The sequence below is a fragment of the Giraffa tippelskirchi genome, chromosome 13 (assembly GCF_054371585.1).
Source record: "Giraffa tippelskirchi isolate mGirTip1 chromosome 13, T2T-mGirTip1v1.2.pri, whole genome shotgun sequence".
Taxonomy (NCBI): domain Eukaryota; kingdom Metazoa; phylum Chordata; class Mammalia; order Artiodactyla; family Giraffidae; genus Giraffa; species Giraffa tippelskirchi.
This window is the reverse complement of record NC_137287.1, coordinates 11,291,575-11,312,398: the sequence shown is the minus strand read 5'-3', so window position 1 is coordinate 11,312,398 and position 20,824 is coordinate 11,291,575. Positions and strand designations below refer to the sequence as shown.

At 42.5% G+C, this 20,824-nt stretch overlaps 1 protein-coding gene and 2 long non-coding RNA genes across 9 annotated transcripts in view; all 3 read right to left on the bottom strand.

The window, feature by feature from the left end:
- The window catches only part of AUTS2 (activator of transcription and developmental regulator AUTS2), a 1,212,852-nt gene that overhangs the window by 1,005,037 nt on the left and 186,991 nt on the right, over window positions 1-20,824 (bottom strand). The gene's annotated exons all lie outside the window — the stretch shown is intronic.
- Window positions 1-20,824, bottom strand: part of LOC145532599 (uncharacterized) — a 185,647-nt gene that overhangs the window by 78,917 nt on the left and 85,906 nt on the right. The gene's annotated exons all lie outside the window — the stretch shown is intronic.
- Window positions 1-20,824, bottom strand: part of LOC145532590 (uncharacterized) — a 35,954-nt gene that overhangs the window by 7,315 nt on the left and 7,815 nt on the right. The gene's annotated exons all lie outside the window — the stretch shown is intronic.

Genomic DNA, 20,824 nt, shown 5'->3' with positions numbered 1-20,824 from the left:
TCAGTTAGGGCATCTCCTAATCAAAGACAAGACTACAGCTGGGAGGGAAAGGCCTCTCCTTTATTAAACAGCTACTATGTGCCAGGGGCCTTCAGTACACCGTGGGTAACGGCAGCTGCAATATTTATTCAGTCTTAATTTCGAGGCAAGCACTGCACTGAGCATTTTAAATATTATCACAGTTAATCTTCATAAGAATCTTCTGAGGCTAGTAGTTTATTTCTGCAGATGAAGAACGAATCTGAAGGCTCAGAAACATCTAGTATAATTTGTCCAAGATGACACAAGTTGAAAGTCACAAGAGCTGTGGCTAGAATCAAATCCTACCGAGCTGAGCTCTAAGGCCACTGCCTTCTCCGCTCTTAACTGGCACCACAGAGATGGGCATGTTGGGGTCATGCGGAGTGGGGAGTGTCTGGGGACTGGAGAAGCAGCAGTGGGGAAGCAGAGTCAGGCAGGAGCCAGACTGCGACTTTCCTCTTAAGTCGTGCTAGGAAGTGTAGGCTTTATCTGGATTCTGATCATGAGCCACAGCATTTTAAGTAGGTCAATGACCTGGTCAAGTTTGTATATTTTAGGAAAATCCACTCTGGTTTCAATGTACAGAATTGATTTAACTGGGGCAGGGGTAAGCCTGAAGGCAGGCATAGGGGTTAGGAGGTTCTGCATTGCTCTAACAAATAGCTGATGACGGCCGTGTGAACCAGGGTGCTTCCAAGGTGTTCAATAAATATTTGTTAATTGCAGTATTGATTGGTTACAAGCAGAACCATCTGTTGTACCTATTGGGGCATGTCAGCTCTATCATATGGCCATTCCAGTGTGTGATCACAGACTCTGGGTGCAAATGGGCTCATGCTGAAAAGGCCTCTCTTTACACAGGCAGCACTGTGTTATTTCCTCTCTGGGGTTCTTAATCCCGTGTGCTCCTACCAATTGAGGAATTTCAGATGGAATGTGAGACTAGGGTTCTGAACATCTGTACTTATCTGCCTTCTTTCATTAGGGGCAGGAGGGAAGGAGATAGGTGGTGAGTCTATAGATCTGAAGAGGAGTTATGTGGCGCCAGTGGTAAATAATCCACCTGCCAGTGCAGGAGATGCAAGAGATGTGGGTTCGATCCCCGGATCAGGAAGATCCCCTGGAGAAGGGAAAGGCAAACCACTCCAGCATTCTTGCCTGGAAAATCCCATAGACAGAGGAGTCTGTGGGAGTCTCAAAGAGTCTGACACAACTGAGTGACTGAGCGTGCGCGTGCATACACACGCACACACACACACGTATTTCCATGATGTGCATCCTCCACTCTGAAATAACTAGCTGTGTTCCTCGTAGGTAAGGATTTAGAGGACGAAGAGGTAATGGTGGTGGGAAGGTACAAAAATGATGGAGAAAGGGGCCTGGTTGCCCACTAAAAGCCTTTAACATCTGAGAGGGAGTGAAGTGCAGTTAGAGGGGCTCTGGAAGTCATCTGACTGTTCTCTGCAACTTCCTGGTTTTGTACCCTTCTCAGTCCTTAACAGGAAGCACGCAGCTGCAGAAGTCAGGGAGCCATTAAGAATCATCAGACATTTTGCTCAGGTGCCTGGATCCTGAAACAAAAACCCCAAGACACCCTTTTGCCTTGCCCTGTCCAGCCATATACTTAATTTCTTTATACCTGTGAGCTAAAGTTCCTACTCTGGCTGTGTGTATACACAGAAGGCAACTGCTCAGACACCACAGGCTAAATGAGAGGAGGGCTCATCTGTCTCACTGAGTGATAGAATGAAAGCTAAAGACCTATTCAGATAAAGTAAAATCCAAGGAAAAACGCTGTTAACTATATTATCTAGTTAAGTACCAGACTTAGTGCCTAAGCATACACCTTAACTATTTAGAACACTAAATTTAAAACACTAACTTGAAACACAAGTCTGGCTTCTTAAATAAGCCTGAAGAGTGACATTAAGAGTACCCATTTACTTCGAGACCGAATCACCCAAAAAATATTACTAGGACACTTACTTGGTGGTCCTTTAAGTGTGCACAGAAACCATTTGAGGGAGTCTGTTAAAAATGCAAATTATCATACCCAGGGAGTCTGATTCAGTAGGTAGAGTCATACCCAGTGTGATGGCTAAAATATGTCCACAAATTCTTTAATACTCCTCCCTTCACAAGGTAAAGCCTAACTCCCTTGAGTGCAGGCTGTACTTAGTGACTCCCTTCTGACTAATACAATGTGGCAGAAATGACAGTTAAGACTTGCATGACTAGGTCATTTGTCTCTGTCTTCAATTATTCACCCTGGGAAAATCAGCTGTCATGTCAAGAGGTCACTTTGAAGAAGTCCATGTGGTGAGAAACTGAGGGATCCTGCCAAAAGCCATGTGAGTGCACTCTGAAAGTGAGTCCTCCAGTCATTTAGGAGACGCCAGTCCCAGCCAACATCTACTGCAATCTCATGAAAGTACCTGAGCAAGGACCACGTAGGAATTTCTGATCCACAGAAACTGTGAGATACCAATTGTTTGCCATTTTAAGGTAAATTTTGAGGTAATTTAATACCAGCCATGCATAACTAACATACCTAGAAATTAGCATTTTAAATCTTAATCTTGGTGATTTATTATAAAAAACAATTAAATACCCATAGGGACATAATCTAGATGTTTCCAGTGTGGTGTGATCTTTGTTAAAAGGAGGAAAACAACAACTTAAAAAAAATTAAGACTCTGCTCATCTTATTTGAGCTCATTACACTTACATCATCTCATTTTCATGATACTCCTATGCAACCACTATACCATTTAAGCTTTAGGGAGGCCACATGAGGTCCACTGAACTGAACATCATAAGAGCAAGTTGGCCACCACTTGCTATAAATATTTTAAGTCTCCACCTAAAATCTACACTCAGTGGTATGATAATAATACATAACAAATATTTCCTGATCAGATGTTAAATGCAAAACACACACACACACACACACACACACACACACACACACACGAAGTCTAAAGGCAAAGACTTCTTTTCCTGGGACCAAATATAATGAAGGCTCTAACAAACAAGCACTTTTACTGTAGTAAAAAGCTAATCCATGACAATTCTTTACTTGGAATCATAAAGGGAAGCCCACGGATTAGTAAAAGGGAAGGGCTCTGAATGAATCTGCCTGGGCTTAAATCCCACATACCAAGCTGTGTGACCCTAGGTGGACAAACCTCTGACTCTGTGCCTCATTCTCCTCAACTAAAATGAAGAAAACAGAACCTAGCTCCAAACACCATGTCAGGAGTAACGGTCCAATACTTTTAAAACCCTTAGAATAATACTGCACACACAGAAGCGACCAACACAAGCTACTGCCATGTTCCATTCCAACATCATCTTCTACTAAGCCTTTAGAGGAATACTCCAAGAAAAAGCACAATTTTAAATTGTATCTTCATACTCTTGTCTTTCTTCTGTGGTTTTGAACCTAATGAAAGACATTGGTTAGAATCAGTCGGGAGAAAGAAAACTATCTTTGTCCCAGTTGCTGAAATACTATCATCCAATATTAACTTAATGCTCACTGGGGATACCACATCTACATTTCCTAAGGGAAATACAAGTTGGCTCTGATTCTTATACTTGTCTCAAAAGGAAAGAATTCATTGCTACTGCAATTTTTAGGATGATTCCCTACCTGACTCACTAGGTTGCTTGGTTCCATCTTTACAAAGATTTGCAAAAATCACCCAGAAGAATTTGCACTGTTTCTTTTTCATATTCTTTTCCCCCACATATTTTCTTGTCTGCATATGGCTGGCTATTTTCTTACAATTGCACTCTATTCCTCTTCCATCCTACCATGATCATTTGCCTCTCTCAAGATATGAAGCAACTTTAACTCCTTGCTGGAAAGAAAGTCTGCTTTTTTGTAGTATCTGTCCCTTCCTCCTGACTATCCCCCATCATGGCAGTCTAAAATAAACATAGTTCTCTCTGTCTAAAGTAGACATAGTTCTCGCAAGGAAATTTCTAGGCAGGGGACAGAGATGAAGGATGATTTCAAAAATGACAATACTGTGCAAAGCACCTGCCACAAACATGAAGTTGGTGTGTTTTGAAAGTCTTGCCATGTAGCCTCACAACATCCTTGTAGACTTATCTACCTGTAACCAAGGGTGCTACTTAAACCCACAGGGCACTGGGCTGAGGCGGTAAACACTGCCATACTGAGCTGTATTCACAACCCCTCCTCACGTCAGTATTCTGCATCCGACAATCAATTGCATCAAGGAAGAATTTAAAAGAAGACATAACTGTCCTCCCTCATATGAAAATTAAAATATCAACTGCTGCAAGCTCAAGAGACTACAAGAAAAGCAACTCCCACCTGTGTGTTGACTCTTAAACTTGAGTGTGCATCAGAAACTTGGAAGGGCTTACTAAGACACAGATTGCTGGCTTCCTTCCACCCCCACTCTCACTCCCAGGAAATCAAGACGGGACCTTGCAAATCTGTGTTTCAGACAAGCTCCCAGGTGAAGCTGCTGGAACCCAGAGATGCTACAACTCAAGATATGAGAAATGTGATGACAAAATCTTCACAGTTCTTAACAACCCAGGTCTGTCACCATCCATGTAACTGTGATCCCATGATCCAACATTTTGGCTCTCAACAAGGAATAAACCTAATAGTTCAGGAGAATGATGATTTAAATATTCATTAAGGGCATTATAGTATTAATTATCATGGCAACTCTTCACTGACTTTAGAAAAGGACCAAAGTGATACTTCAAATCCACCCTAAACTTGGCATTTCAGAGCCACACCAGGAACCATGTAAGGCAATCTTCTGACAGGCTGCAGAAGTCAAAAATGAGTTCTAACTCAACATCAAAGGTATGGGAAGTTTCACAGGATGAAGACTGAAAGCTCCGAATCCCCACAGAGGACATCTACAACATGCTGTGGTTTACGAAAATCCACCTAGGAGTAAACTACAGGGTGAGTGTGTGTGTGTCCCCGTGTGCATGCATTATTTTTGTCACCTACATTCATCAGTAAAACTCCCATGCTTTTCCCAATTTCCCTGTTTAATATGTCACTGGAAAACAAAATTTAAAGAGCTCTGAAAAAAACGTAACAACCCCAAAGAGAAGTGTGCCACTGTGTTTCACCGTAGGAACACCTGTGAGATGTTGAGTTTAACCGGCTTACAGCTGATACTGACTGTGTATGAGCAGACAGGGATTTATTTTTTGACTGCAAGTCTTCAGGTTATTATTTTCCATAACTATCAATCACTATATAGATTTTTGTGTATGGGCAGAGAAAACAGATGGATTGGGACACAGAAGATTTTCAGAAAAGCAGTCAAAAAAAGTCATTATAAGGAAGCACATCGAGTGAGCGAAGACATACTGGCAGACATCAGAGGCTCCTGGATGACACCCTCAAAGGCACATGCACATTCTACTAGGGGGACCAGGAACCACATGTAACAAGTGGCAGTATTTATTCAAGAGTTATCTCCAGTTGGTGCCATTCAGAGTAGACTGCCAATAGAAAACAGTGCACAGTACATCAGCAGTTTCAACTACAGTATTCCAAGCAAAGCAGTTCCTAAGGACAGCCATGAAATGCAGGCATTTATAATTCTACTAAGACACAGATCTGATTATTGCCCACGTAGGAGGAGCTAGAAACTGCCCAGACCAGCACCCACAGATGAACCTGGCTTTGTCATTCTCTTTTACTAGAAATTATAGTAATTGTCTCGGAGTGAGCAACTATTTTTGAGGCAATAACCATCAAGAAAGAAAATGTGAATGAAATTTTAAAGAACAATTAATTTGGTGTGTCAAATGGTAAAGAATCTGCCTGCAGTGCAGAAGACTCAGGTTCGATCCTTCGGTCAGGAAGATCCACTGGAGAAGGAAATGGTTACCCACTCCACTCCAGTATTCTTGTCTGGAGAATTCCATGGACAGAGAAGCCTGGTGGGCTACAATCCAGGGGATCACAAAGAGTCAGACATAACTGAGAGACTAACACTTTCACTAATTTTTTTTTTTTTTAATAGGAATTGTCTTGGAGTGAGCAACTATTTTTGAGGAAATGACCACTAAGCAAGAAAGAAATTGTCAATAAAATTTAAAAGAACAATTAACTTACAACGTGTATGTCATGAACACTCAGCAGAGGATTCTCGAAGAACTGTCTATCTGCAGAAAACCACTGTTCTGTACAAAAACCCTTACACTGGAAGATTTATGGATAAAAATTCACAAAGGATTTGTCCCTTAATAACTATACTGTTCCCCTGGGCTCTCCAGCAGTGTACCCAGGCCAAGTCCTAAGTATTACTGAGCTCAAGACACAGACTGTAAACCAGAAAAATAAAACACTGGAAAAATAAGATGCTGGTTCACCCACCCAAAAGGAACAAGCACTATGACCAACAGCAACTAGTGATGTATACATAGCATACCCACTACGAGCCAGCACTCCAAAGTTCAGAAAGAAAATGCAAGTTCCCCTCTAGTTGGACAGATAAGACAGCTGCACAAAATAAGCAATAATAAAAGATAAAATTTCATTAAGTAATGAAATGAGTTCACAGTCAGTGCTACAGAAGAACAGATAAGGAAGCCATCAAGGGGGACAGAAGTAGGCAGAAAAGCCCTTCCATTATCAGCCAAAGTAAGTTATCAGGTCCCCATGCAGGGGACAGTGTGATAAGACTTGTGTAAACTAGTTAAACAAGAAACGTGCCCGCCCTCAAGGAATACAAGCCCTCAGAGAGGTGGTTCTGCCACAAACTAGAGCTCAAAGGGTAAGCACAGATAACAAAGCAGAATTCTGACCCACAAGAGGGAAAAGAAAAGCTTCTGTGGGGCCTTTCTAACAAACTTTTTAAGAAGAAATAAATCCACTTATGCTCCAAGTACATTTTCAGGCTAAGGATTTAGCTAGGGCAGCTGTCCAAAGAGAGATTTATAGATTTACAGATGCTGATAAACAGTCCACTTTGATCCCAACATGCTGGTTCTGGCTCATAAACATAAAGGTGCTGAAAACATTCTATCTTAACCTGTGGTCTCCACACCTCTCTGTCTCTCAGATACCCGCCAAGCTCACAGAAGTGAAAGTCAAAGTGTTAGTCGCTCAGTCGTGCTGACTCTTTGCGATCCCATGGACTGTAGCCTGCCAGACTCCTCTGTCCACGGGATTTCCCAGACAAGAATGCTGGAGTGGTTAGCCCTTCCCTTCTCCAGGGGATGTTCCTGACTCAGGATTCAAACCTGGGTCTCCTGCTCTGCAAGCGGATTCTTTACTGTCTGAGCCACCAGGGAAGCCCACCTAGATCACTACCTCACCCCATTTCTGATCATTACTCAAGAGCCGTCTTAGTGGCTCTTTTCTTGGCCAGTGAACCTAAAATTGCATCCACCACCAACAACACCACCACATACTGTAATACTTCTTGTGGCCTTTTCCCCTTTCCTTTTTCTCATAGAATTTACCAGCTTCTAATATTCTAGATATCTTATTTATTTTCTTTATTGACTGTCTCCACCACTAGAATGTATGTTCCTTTGGGTCAGATATTGTATATTTTGTTCATTGTTGGCTCCTAAGCATATAGAACAGTGTCTACACATTTACAAAAACTAAACCTACAGCCTGGATGAGAGGGGAGCTTGGGGGAGAATGGATACATGTATATGTATGGCTAAGTACCTTTGCTGTCCACCTGAAACTATCACAATATTGTTAATCGGCTATTTGTTGTTTAGTTGCTAAGTCATATCCAACTCTTTTGTGACCCTATGGACTGTAGCCCACTAGGTTCCTCTGTCCAAGGGATTTCCCAGGCAAGAATACTGGAATAGGTTGTCATCTTCTTCTCCGGGGGATATTACTGACACAGTGATCAAACCTGTGTTTCCTGCTTGGCAGGTGGATCCTTTACCACTGAGCCATACAGGGATACAAAATTAGAAGTTTTTTTTAAAAAACAATAAGCCTGTTGAGCGAATGAGTCAGTGCATGTTGGTATTGACACCTGAGGTTTTTTTTTATAGACTGTACATAGTAAAGACCATATTGCAAAGTAATGTCTTTAATTTTTTTGTATTTTATACTATGTAAATTAAGTCCTTCAAGGTATTTTTCTTTCTTCTCAGAAAGGTTTGCCTAGTACCAGGCATCAAAAGACACATCAGTGCTGTTGGTCGTTCGTTTCATTCCCCTTCTATTGACTTGTAATCATTCTTTCTCACAGAACCAAGCACGTAAAACCGAGCAGTGTCAATTACTGCCACTGAAACTGACAAGTATATTGTCACCAATAACCCCATTAACTAACGTATACTGTTTTATTATGTACTTACTTTATTTAGTCAAGAAAGGTGATTGATAACTTACCATGTCCCATGCCTTATGCTTTGCAATGAGGAAACAAGGATGAGCAAGAAGACTAGAATCCTTGTCCTGGTAGAGCAGACTCTGGTCCGGGGGATAACAATTAGTAAATGAGAATTGAAAACTATGATAAAAGCTGTTTTAGAGAAAGTTAGGGGACCATGGAAGCACACAGCAGAGATACCTATCCTAGTTTAGGAAGACCAAAAAAAGTGTCAATTATAACTATTTATCTAAAAGGTAAGTAGGAGTCAGCCAAGCAAAAAGATGAGGCGGGTGGAAGTACTGATCCTTCAGACAGAGGGAACAGAAACAAATGGGAAAAAACTTCCCTGGAGATCCAGTGGTTAAGAATCTGCCTTGCAATGCAGGGGACATGGGTTCCATCCCTGGTCAAGAGACTAAGATTCGATATGTTACAGAGCAACTAAGCCCACATGCCACAGCTACTGAGCCTTCATGTTCCAGAGCCCGTGTGCCACAACTGGAGAGTCTGTGCACTACAAGGAAATATCCCATGTGATGCATTTAAGACCCCACCTGCTGCAACTAAGACTCAACAGAGCCAAATAAATAAATAAATACTTAAAAGAAAAAGAAATGAGAAGGCTCTGAAACAAAACCAGAGCCCTTTCCAGGAAGAGAGTAGAGAAGTGCCAGGAGAGTTACGAGGTCTGTTTATGGCTGAGGAAATGGGTAGAGACTCCACCATGTGGGGCCTTCTGAATCACTGCTACTTGAGTCAGTTCACGTTAGGAGGCTCTATGCCCCAAGGCCTGTGCTAGCTGCTACCAGGGGAGCAGAGCTGAATCACACTGCCAGAATTCCTGACCTCTGGCACACTTACTGCTAGAGAAACTACAAAGACTGAACCGAGGCTGGTGGAGAAGTGAGCATTTTTTTAAAATACCAAATCAGAATATGTGGGCAAAGGTAGCTTCACAACCTCACCCCAGCTGTGTGGCTGACCAAATCTGGTCAAGGAGAACTGGCCAAATCTCAGGGTGGGAGGAGACTCCGAAAGGAGGGGCCCCTTTGGAATTCTACACCAAGAAGGTATCTGGTGACCCTGGATATAACTATGGCTTACCCACTCCCACCAGCTCAACTGCTACCAAGATTTCTATTCATCCAGTCTAGTCACTGAATCTTAATCACCACATTTTCTCAATGGCCTGCAGTCTTGCTACACAGACCTTTGTGTAGGAGCATTCCCAAAGCTGACACAGGAATAGATAACCCTGACACCCAAAGGCAGCTGGGAGCAGGCTGACCTGGAGCGAATAGTTAGAAACAAATTTCCTGTTACATGTTTATCTGACTCTGATTTTATTTGAATGTTTCGGAGAGTACACGCTCAATAACCAGATACTGAAATGTCCTTTCAAACATAAGGTTATAGATGATGTGTTAGTTGCTCAGTCATGTCCAACTCTTTGCTTAATGTGTCTGTGAAGTGTGTAAATATATTAGCATTATATGATCAAATTCTTCTCAAAAAGAGTGCATAATTTTTAAAACATTGAAGGCCACAGGAACACTTTTGCCCAAAACCAACTGAATATTCCAGTGTTGCAGGGGAAACAAAAGGAATATGGAATTGAAAGACAACACCTTGGTGAGGGGGCAACACAATGTTTTAAAACACACTGAAGAGAAAGGCAAATCATAAGGTGAAAAGATCCTAAATGACGCCTCAACCTTAAGTAAAGTGAGTGGGGTATCCATGTGGTCTCATGTGTAAAATGAACACAGGGTGAATCACCTGTTCTCGTAAGGTCCCCCCAGCACTAGCATACCACAATTCTATGAAACATTAGTGAAGAGACGCCATGAGTGCAGCAAAGATGGATGGTACATGCTATACCTCACAAATTTGAAATAGGGCGACAAAATCTACAAAGTCTACGATGCAGGCATTGAGCCCATCACTAGAATCGTAAGACATTATCACTGCAATAGCTTCAGGGCTCCCACATTTTAGAGAGAGAGAAAGTGGCTCAAAGTGGAGACTGGTTCTGACCGAGGAGCCCCGGGCAGCTGGTGGCAAAACTGAGTCTCCTGATCCCAGGAGCATAGCCCTTCCGCTTTACCAGTTTCCTTCCTTTCTAAAATAAAGAGACTTTTTAAGATGCCCAGAGGCCCAGCTTTCTGAAGATAAAAAATAAGTTCCATTCATTGTTCTCAAATATGATTTATGTTTGTAACCTTTAGAAAGAGGAGAGAAAAATGTTCTGGGATTTGTTTTGCCTCCCTCTGTTTCTTTTTTTAAAATTTGAGGAGCTTATGAAGACATAACCTTATACTGTTAGAAGAGAAAATTTAAGAGCATCTTAAATAAGGAAGCCCAGGAGCGATCAGACTGATTATCAGTCAGGCTGCCAAGAGCCCATTTGAGAGCTGAGGTCTTCTGGACACCACAAATCCCCAGCTGCCTCCAAATGCAGGCACTTCCTTTATCTCCCTGAGACTCTGGAGACAGGCAAGGTTAGTCTTCCTTCCTGCTTTGCTGCATATCTAAAACTCTCTTTAGTGTGAATTTAAAAGGACAGAAAAAGGGAGAGGGGCACGAGCTTCACATCTCTGCTGAGGAAACCTCTGTCTTCCTACCAGCCCAGGAGTGCTGAGTGAGCACTATGGGAGCAGAGTAGGCCAGGTTTGGATTGCTCAGTCCCTCAGTCATGTCTAACTCTTTGCAACTCCATGGATTGCAGCAGCCCAGGCTTCCCTGTCCTTCACCATCTCCTGGAGCTTGCTGAAACTCATGTCCATCGAGTCGGTGATGCCATCCAACCATCTTGTCCTCTGTCCTCCCCTTTTCCTCCTGCCTTCAATCTTTCCCAGCATTAGGGTCTTTTCCAATGAGTCAGTTCTTTGCATCAGATGGCCAAAGTATTGAAGCTTCAGCATCAGTCCTTCCAGTGAATATTCAGGGCTGATTTCCTATTGGTAAATTTCCTTGTTGTCCAAGGGACTCTCAAGAGTCTTTCCCAACACCACAATTCAGAAGCATCAATTCTTTGGTGTTTAGCCTTCTTTACAGTCCAACTCTCACATCTGTACATGACTACTGGAAAAACCATAGCTTTGACTATGGGGATTTGTAAACCTAGTCTCTGCCAGAGAGCAACTCCCCAAGATGTATAGAGCCTGACCCTATCCCTTGGGGAGACAGGGGAGGAGATGATCCTCAAGCACATGACAGTTTGAGAACCACTGAGTTCTACACAAGAAGGCAGGGACACCTGGGCTCTGGGCAGTACTCCTCCCCACCTACCACTCAAAACCATCCCTAGGTCCTAGAACATCACCCCTACAAGTTTCTAGGGGGTGGAGGTGAGAGAGCAGTATCCTACAACTTCAAACTCAGCCATTCCCTCATTCAAAGTAGAAAGTCAAGACTTCCCTGGTGGCACAGCAGATAAGAATCCACCTGCCAATGCAGGGAACATGGAGTTCAACCCCTGGCCTAGGAAGATCCCACAGGCCACGGAGCTACTGAGTCCATACTCCATGGCCCAGGAGTTGCAACTACTGAGCCCCTGTGCTGCAGCTACTGAAGCCTGCACACCTAGAGCCTGTGCTCTACAGCAAGAGAAACCGTCGTAATGAGAAGCCCCTACACCGCAACAAAAGAATGGAGCCCCCTGCTCATTGCAGCTTGAGAGCCCTTGCAAAGCAATAAAGACCCTGTGCAGCCAAAAACGAAACTAAATAAAGTTAAAAGAAAAAAAAAAACACAAAGTGGAAAGAGGGAGTTAATGAACTCATATCTGTTGTACTCAGCACTTTCCATACATGATTCTATTGCATCTTCTCAATAAAAACCTTCCACATTCAGAAGTACCCTAGTTAATTCAAACTTCTAGAGCTATCTGGACTCAAGTTAGGCTGAAGGAAGTTTTATTGCTAATGTAAAGAGTCTTTTATGGGCAAATGAGAGCATAAATGAGATCATACAGACCAGCAAAGAGAAGAAAATAATTAAAGATATTTAATATTAATAACTGATATTCCTAATTATATAGTAAGGCCAACCCCACCCCCCCTACACACACACACACAAAGCACTTAGGCAATAACTCATTGCCTTGCTCAGGTTACCAATCTATAACTAAAAATAATAGAACTGCATTTCTTTCCAACTACCCCACAAATCTGTCTGCACCATCCCCACAATTGTTCAATTTAGTGAGGTCTGGCCATAAATGTTTTTCTTCTCCCAGATTACGCCACAAAAATGTTTGATTCTGGGACAGACTGCAGAACTGTGCAGTCACTTCCCTATTTTCAACTTCTGGTCCACTCCATCTATCTTCAGTTACGTTGTATCTTTTCACTTCATTGTCTATTGACTGTGGAAGAAGACAAGACATGAACAGGGACAGAAAACCTAAGGACACGCTGGAATCTGGAAAATATCCACCACGGCTGTTCTCAGCCCAATCACAGCAGCCTTGAATGTTAACATCTGAAAGGGCCCTCTCAAAGTAGTATATGAACATTTACAGCTCCATTTATAAATGTATTGTTTAATCAAGATAACTTTGTGCATGAACCCAAGTTCCACATGGCAATTAGGTGGAAAGGAGAACAGGCAGGCTTGCTTCAAAAGCTATTTCGGTCCTGTTGATAATGAGCCATGTAAAAGCACAGAACAGAACAGCACTAGCCACTCTGCCTCCAATAACCAGTAATGAGACCTTCATAGCAATCTCCCATCTCATCCAAGATGAAGATGGAGAGCACCAATTCACCAAAATTTTGGCTCCAAATTAACTGCCCTTCTCCCCTTCTCAAGCCAAGCAGAATCTAACCATAGAAAGAATCTTTAGTGTCCAAATGTAAGTCTCAATTTCTGTTGTCACTACTTTCATTCATTTCCTTGTTTCACTGTATCTTGGACCACTAAAGTGAAAGTGAAGTCGCTCTGTCGTCTCCGACTCTTCGCAACCCCATGGACTACAGCCCACCAGGCTCCTCCATCCATGGGAGTTTCCAGGCAAGAGTATTGGAGTGGGGGGCCATCGCCTTCTCCTGGACCATTAAAATTGCCCCCTAATTGTTCTGAATCTGCAAATGATTTATTTTGAACAAAGGTGCAAGAATAACTTTCTGATGGACATCTATTACCAAGATCAAAACCAGAAGACTTTCTCATCATCTATACACATGCTCAGAGGCTCAGTCGTGTCCAACTCTTTGTGACCCCATGGACTACAGCCCTCCATACTCCTCTGTCTATGGAATTTTTTAGGCAAGAATACTGGAGTGGGTTGCCATGTCCATCTCCAGGGATTTTCCCGACCCAGGAATCAAACCCAAGTGTCCTGTGTTAAAGGCAGATTCTTTACCACTGCGCCACCTGGGAAGCCTAACCTGGAATAAAGGCCCTTCATGATCTAGCCAAAACTCCCTTTCCAATTTTTTTTTTCCTCTGTATAAATTCTACAGTCACAAAACTAGAAGCCAATATACAGCATTCATCTGCTGATATATTTTATATGTAATGATTAATAATAGCAAACATAATAATAACAGCACAGCAAACATACAACTTCCCTATGCCCAGGTAATTTTGAAGCACTTTACATACATTAATCCCTTAATCATCACAACTCTGTGAGATTGTTACTATTACTGTGTCCATTTTAAAGATGAAAGAGGAACTTCCCTGGTGGTCCAGTGGCTCAGGCTCTGTGCTCCCAGGTCAGGGGCCTGTGTTCAATCCCTGGTCAGGGAATTAGATCCCACATGTCGCAATTAAGAATTCACGTGCCACAACTAAGACCTGGCACAGCTAAATAAATAAATCAGTAAAAACAAACTTAATAAATAAAACTGAAAGAAAATGGGATTAAACAAGTAGAAAAGTCACCATTTCAACTCAAGCAGACTGGTTACAGAGTCTTTGTATTCTCAATGACTATATTGTACCACCTTCTCTAAATGGATAGGTGATAGCTGGGAGGAGGAACAAGTGTGTCAACAAATGAATGGAAAGGTGGATACATGGGTAGCATTATTTTATGAACTATTTTAGATTTTTGTTTTGTGAATGCTTAGCCTCCACACTATTAATGGAAGAAAACAAGTTCTCTCCTGAACGCTCCTGGATTTTCTACCTGTAACAAGAAACAAAACCTTGAACTGTGGATCTCCCCCTGGGCTTCACAGATGGACTTGCCCAAAGCACAGAAAAAGCCCTAGATAATTGAGTGGCTTTACCTGTAACATTACTATCGAAATAGTGACATAAAATGTACAAGCACTGAACAGACAAATGCAAAGTGCCTAATATAGAGGAGAGGCTTCAAGGGAGAAAGAATAAATGAAGTATATGAACCATGCATATTTATAGCACCTGCAAATTAACTTCCCGGAAACAGCAATAAGCGGATAAAGTACCAGGCCTCCGTGGAATCAGGCACAAAATGGATGCAGCTGCAAGAACACGGAAACATACACACTTTTACTCGCAAACATCTGCCCCCAGTATGCCCTGCAATTCTCCCACATCATCCTCACAGGGGCCCAGTAAAAAAGAGGAAAAATACTGCCGTGTTCCTGCCTAACCTCAATACCTTCCTACCACACTGACCCCAAGTTACCTTCGGTTTGCTTTTATAAAAGAAAAATGGCAAAGAACAGATGCCAAGAGAAAGTGCTAAAGGTGGTACAAGCTTGAGATGGATGGTCTAAGGCAAAGGGCCTTGCAAAGGGAACTAACTGGGCATGTGTCCTGTCACCTGCTCTGACAAGCCAGTACCTTGGGCAGCAACAAGCTTTCGAGGCCTCATTCTCCATGTTAATATGAGGTGAGAGTGGGTTCCAAACACAGTGCAAAAACACAGTCTCCCAATTCCTTGGCACAACACTTTAATCCAATCCTACCTAATTAGCATAATAATTTTCCCTCCTCACTCACTCCAGGAGTCCTACACTCCAATCACACCCCACCAAGCAGCATTCTCCAACTAGAGCTTTCACTCTGCGGCCTCTAGCTAGGCCTTTCTTCATCCTTGGAATACCTTCCCATCTCTGCCTATCCTTCATCCCAATGACAGCCTATCTGTCTTTCTGTATCAGTGGCTCTCACTCTCGTGGCTGCACAGGCAAATCACGTAGGGAGCCTTAAAAAAAAAAAAAAACAAAAAAAAACCTGATGCCTGTCATCAAACTCCAGAAATTCTGATTTGATTGCTGTGTGGTATGGCCTCAGTATTAAGATTTTTTTTAAAAAATCCCCCAGGTGATTCTAAAACACAAGCAAGGTTGAGAAACACTACCCTGGACCATTTCACTCAAAGAAGCCTTCTGCCTAGCTGGAATGAACTGCCTCCACCCTGACATTCGCAGAGTGCTTTGTGGTGACTCCCCTCTTCAGAAGTCCCCATCTTACGGTAGATCACAGCTCATTTTGCCACAGTTCTGTGTCAGGACTGATGAGAGCATTAGAGCACAGCCCCTTGGATGAAGGCTGCAAACTGCTTAACTTATGTATGCCATTCCCCCTTGGAACAACACTTTAGCATCAGCAACTACTCAATAAATGTTTGCTCAACTTAATTGAAATGGGCTGTTTTTATACAGGGCTTACCCGATGGCTCAGTGGGTGAAGACTCTGCCTGCAATGCAAGAGACACAGGAGACTCAGGTATAACCCCTAGGTTGCAAAGATCCTCTGGAGAGGAAATGGCAACCCACTCCAGTATTCTTGCCTGGAAAATCCCATGGACAGAAGACTCTGGCAGGCTATAAGTCCATGGGTTGCAAAGAGTCGGACACTACTGAGTGAGTTTTTAAATACTCCATCAAAAATACAAATAGTGCTAGAATATTCAGTGAGTTTCCAATGGAAACAGAAACTACCGTAGGTCCTAGATAGTGACAAACTCACTGCTGGAGATAGGCCACCTCTTCCCCAGCAGGCCTTCCTCCTCTCTATTTGAAGTCTTTGGCGGTGGGTAAAGTTGCAGAGCCCAGTCTTTCCAGAGGAAATGGAACCAATCAAAGAATGCACTTCCACCGAACACAAGGAGCTTAAGCTGGGGACTAAGCAATAGGCCCACACATCACAGAGCAAATTTCAACTTAACACATCCTTTGGAACAGCCCTGTTCCTGGGGGAGAGAGCCCTAAGGCAATGATTCTTAAGATTTATTGTAAATAAAATCCCCGTGGTGGTTGTTCAAAATCCACATTCCTAGACCTCAAACCCTCTCCCTACTAACCAACTGACCCAGAATATCTCTGGGTAGGGCAGCCTGATGAAGCCAGGGAAGTACAGCAAGCTCCCCAGGTGATTTCAATGCTGGTGACGGGCAGACCACACTTGTACACTTGTTATCAACAAACACTGGCCCAAAGCAGTTTAGATCCTCCAGGTACTTGGCCTTGTCAAATCGCAGAGAATCTGGGAGGAAAGGCTTGGGGAAGCAGAGATAATCTGCAGTGCCTGCATCAACAGAAATTATATGGCAGTGGGAGGTATAATAGGGACAGGATGCCCTTATAGCAGTGTCTGCTATAAAGTTTAAAGATGGTAACAAAAAGTGCCTGGCTCATAGTAGATAATCAGCAGATGACTGACAATAATAATTATCCCTTTCACAACTTCCTTCTATGATTATTTTATATCTGCCGTTTCCTAGAAATCAAGGAGATGGAGATATTAGTCTTAAATCGCCTTCCTCTCTAACTTCATATTAAGGAACAGCCCTGAGCCTAACTAACTCCCCATTCTTCACCACCCAGGAACGCCTGCCAGCGCCACCACTTACACCCTTCCCACCTCCCATCCCACCAGGGTTCAGTCAAACTAAAGAGCCTGCAGGTGTAGGCAAGTTCCCCGGCAGTGAGCAGACCAGGCACAGCCGGTGAGGAACAAACTGGAGGTTGTCTTTCATCCTTAGCATAAACTCAGTCTCAGGTGAAACGTTTATACCCCTGCAACTGCACTGCTTGCTGAAAGCCCGTAGAATTCCCAGGCCAACCTATGTCAGTTCTAAAGAGAATGCTTGTAATCACATCTGAGTATCTGGGAATTAAACCATGAAAAGACCCAAACATATCTTTACCTTGGCAGCCGTTCTACAACCTCCCTTCTTGACGCTGGTCAATGAAGCAAGCCAGCTCCTTCAAATTCAATACCATTCTCGTCACCTTCCCATTAAGAGAAACCAATTTCCACATTTTGGCCATAAATTAGAAGCCTTCCATTTTGCAGACGTATGAAACGACGTGACCATACTCCACAAAGAGAGGCCAAATCTCAAGCACCTAACTAAACACAGGGAGATGATTTGTGATACTTAAATATAATTACTGTGCTAGATTCAGGTTTTTAATCTTGTGTTTTTCAATTTAATTATGAAATTACAGCCCCAAACTTCTGGACATAATACCAGCACTGTCGCTGTAATCATGTACCCGTGTTACTCCCAGGGAACACACAGCCCTACTGGAGGTCACTCGCCAAGCGCGGCCAATGCAGGACCGCACAGAGGCTCTGGCTCCAGCTGATCCCATTCAATCCAGGGAGCACAGAAAGATTTAGGAGTCTGAGTAGATGACAAAATGTCAGGAATTTAGGGCCATTATTTTTGAAAAGCATGCTCAGGGCTGAGTTATATAAATTGAAAGATGGCATCGGAAACTATGAGGTCATCTGCCTATGGTATGGTAACCAGCCTCAAGCACATCTCTGCTTAACAGCATGGAAAAAAACAGGTGGGTTCAGATCAGTGGAGCCAAGGAGTAAACTGGAGAGTCAAACACAGGAATTAAGGCCAGAGAGGGAATACATTGCATTTCAGGTCCACGAGGACAGAACCAGGGGGATCTCGGGGGGGCAAGCAGTCCCACATGACTCAGCAACACAGTGTAAGGAATTTAGGTTGGAAAGAAGAACTTTCTGAGCAGGCAAAGGAAAGGTAATTTAGGAATGTTAAAGCATCTCCATTAACAGTCTTTATGGAATAAAGCATCATGTGAATCTTACAGTTTTAAAATATTCTTAGTGGGACAAGTTGTTACTGTGGTCTAATAAACAACTAAGTAGTAGTGGGAATGTGCTAAGCACCATCCTAAGTGCTTTATAAACTATTTCATTTAACCTTCAAAAAAAATCCTAAGAGGCAGGTATTACAATTTTTCAGGTGAGAAAACTGAGGAGCAGAGGTTATTGCTTGCCCAAGGCCAAAAGACCAAGTGGCTCTTAACCAGAGCACTATTCCTGCATGACTTCTACTAAGTGCTTCGCTATGCTTCAGTTCAAGATAATTCTCATTCACATTCTCTTTCCTCATTCTCTCTTTCTTTTTCTTTCTCTCTCTCTCTCTCTCACACACGCACACAAACCCCAATAAACATGCACGCTGTCCATTATCCCAAATTGGCATAGTTTGGATTGTGATAAAATCCAGATTACATAAAAAATAATTGTTTCTCTGAGGTTTCAACCCCTTGAGACAGGTTGAGTTCCTCCAAGCTCAAAGAACTGATTTTTTTTTTTTTAACAAATATCCACTGTCATATGGTAGACACCTTTGTAAGAGTCAGAGAGTTCAGAAATTAAGTGTAACAATGACAACTATTTTTAACTTCCAGAGGAACTAGGGAATGCATGTCTCTCCTTTTCTTAGATGGTGGCACTCCTCCAAGACAAAATGTATTCAGAATCAGAAATAATTGTGAGCTCCAAGAGTAATCTTAATGCACATTTACACACACGACCTACCGGTGTGTACACGTTTACCCCTTACTTCATCTAAGGTCCCGTGTTCTCCAAGAACCACGATGAGGTCAGTTAAGGCTGATTCAACATCACTTCTTGATGAACACTCTGGCTCTGGTTATAAAGAAGAAAGGTGTAGTGGCCCTTGGTCCCAGCATAAATATTAATACAAGTTTCAATGTTCTGAAGAGAATGTTAAGAGAAACTACACAGATATCCTTAAATCAACAACATGGAATAATAGCATTTTAGGACTTAACTACTTGAGAAATTCATGTGAAGGAATTAACGTTAAGTAAAGATCACAACGCACTGGTTCTCAAACTAGGCTCCTCTTTGGAATCAGTTTTACAAAATACTGATGCCTAGGACCCACTATCAGAGGTTCTGATTTAATTGGTCTGGGATGCAGCCTGGGCACATGTACTGTTTAAAGTGCCTCAAGGAATCCTAATGTGCATCAAAATTTGAAAACCACTGCTTTAATGGAAGTTACCCACCTTGCCTATTTTTTTCCGGCAAAAAAAAAAAAAGCCACAGGAAATTTAGAAATGCTTAGCTGCACTTAGCAAAAGCGCTCTTAAACCCACACCCTTGATGTTTGTGGAGCAGACACCAAAAAAAAATCACCCGTAACAAGAATTCTGCATCTTCGAAGAATTCTGCATCTAGTTGAAGACCTTTGTTGCTGCATTATACACTCATTTGTTCAATGCCCTTTGTCTAAAGAGTTGCATAAACTTCCTTTATAATTTGGTTTCAGGAAGAGTTTGCATATCTTTAGAAACCTGATATGATTCTTGTTCTTGGAATATAAAAATCAAGTGCCCTATCTTGTTTTCTTTATGAACCTGAGTGCTAGAAGTATTAGAGCTCAGTTGAACAGATAACTGGAGTATTAACTCCCTACGCTTATTTGATTCTCCTTCTGTCTATGCAAGTTTGGACTATTGCTTCCTCTTTCTTCTTTTTTTTAAGGAGTAAGATATAGACTACCTTCTATGAAACTTGATTCAAAGGCCACTGTGAAAACAGACAAAAGCAGAAGTTATGAATAACAGTCAAGTCTGTGAAGATTGACTTTCTGGGAATATCTTGGGTGTCTCCCCTCTTCGTTCCTTGGACTTTGCACACTACTTGGATATTTCTGTTCTTGAAAAGGTGCACACACACACACAAAGAAACAAGTATCCTATAGGCTACGTTATATTCAAACAATATCAGAGGAACCCCAGTGTAAGGAATTTAGAATAGAGTAACTGCTTCTTAGTTTGTTTTCCTCTATTTTGGATTTAATGCATGAAGTTTCTTCAGACTGTTCCGACCTCACAGACTCCAAGTCTAGTCTCCAATGTGGCAGGGCTGCTCTTCCGCTAAAGCCTGTGTTTTTGTTTCCCCCAACTTGCTAGTCTTGGCAAAGTAACTTCCACCTTCTTCCTTTGCACCCTCTTCCATATGGCTGGAATTAATGAGCCTGCAAGCTGGGGGCAATGTCTCTCCACAGCTGTCTTTTCAAGCAATTATTTAGAGACAGAGAAGGAAGTCATTAACAATCCTGGGAGTCAGCCAGAGACAGCTCTGCCACACAAAACACTCAGATAGAACCCTGGGCCAAAAGGTCACTTTTTATTGGGAGCTGGGGTGGGATGGGGTAACAGAACGGTACAGAGAGAAAGATA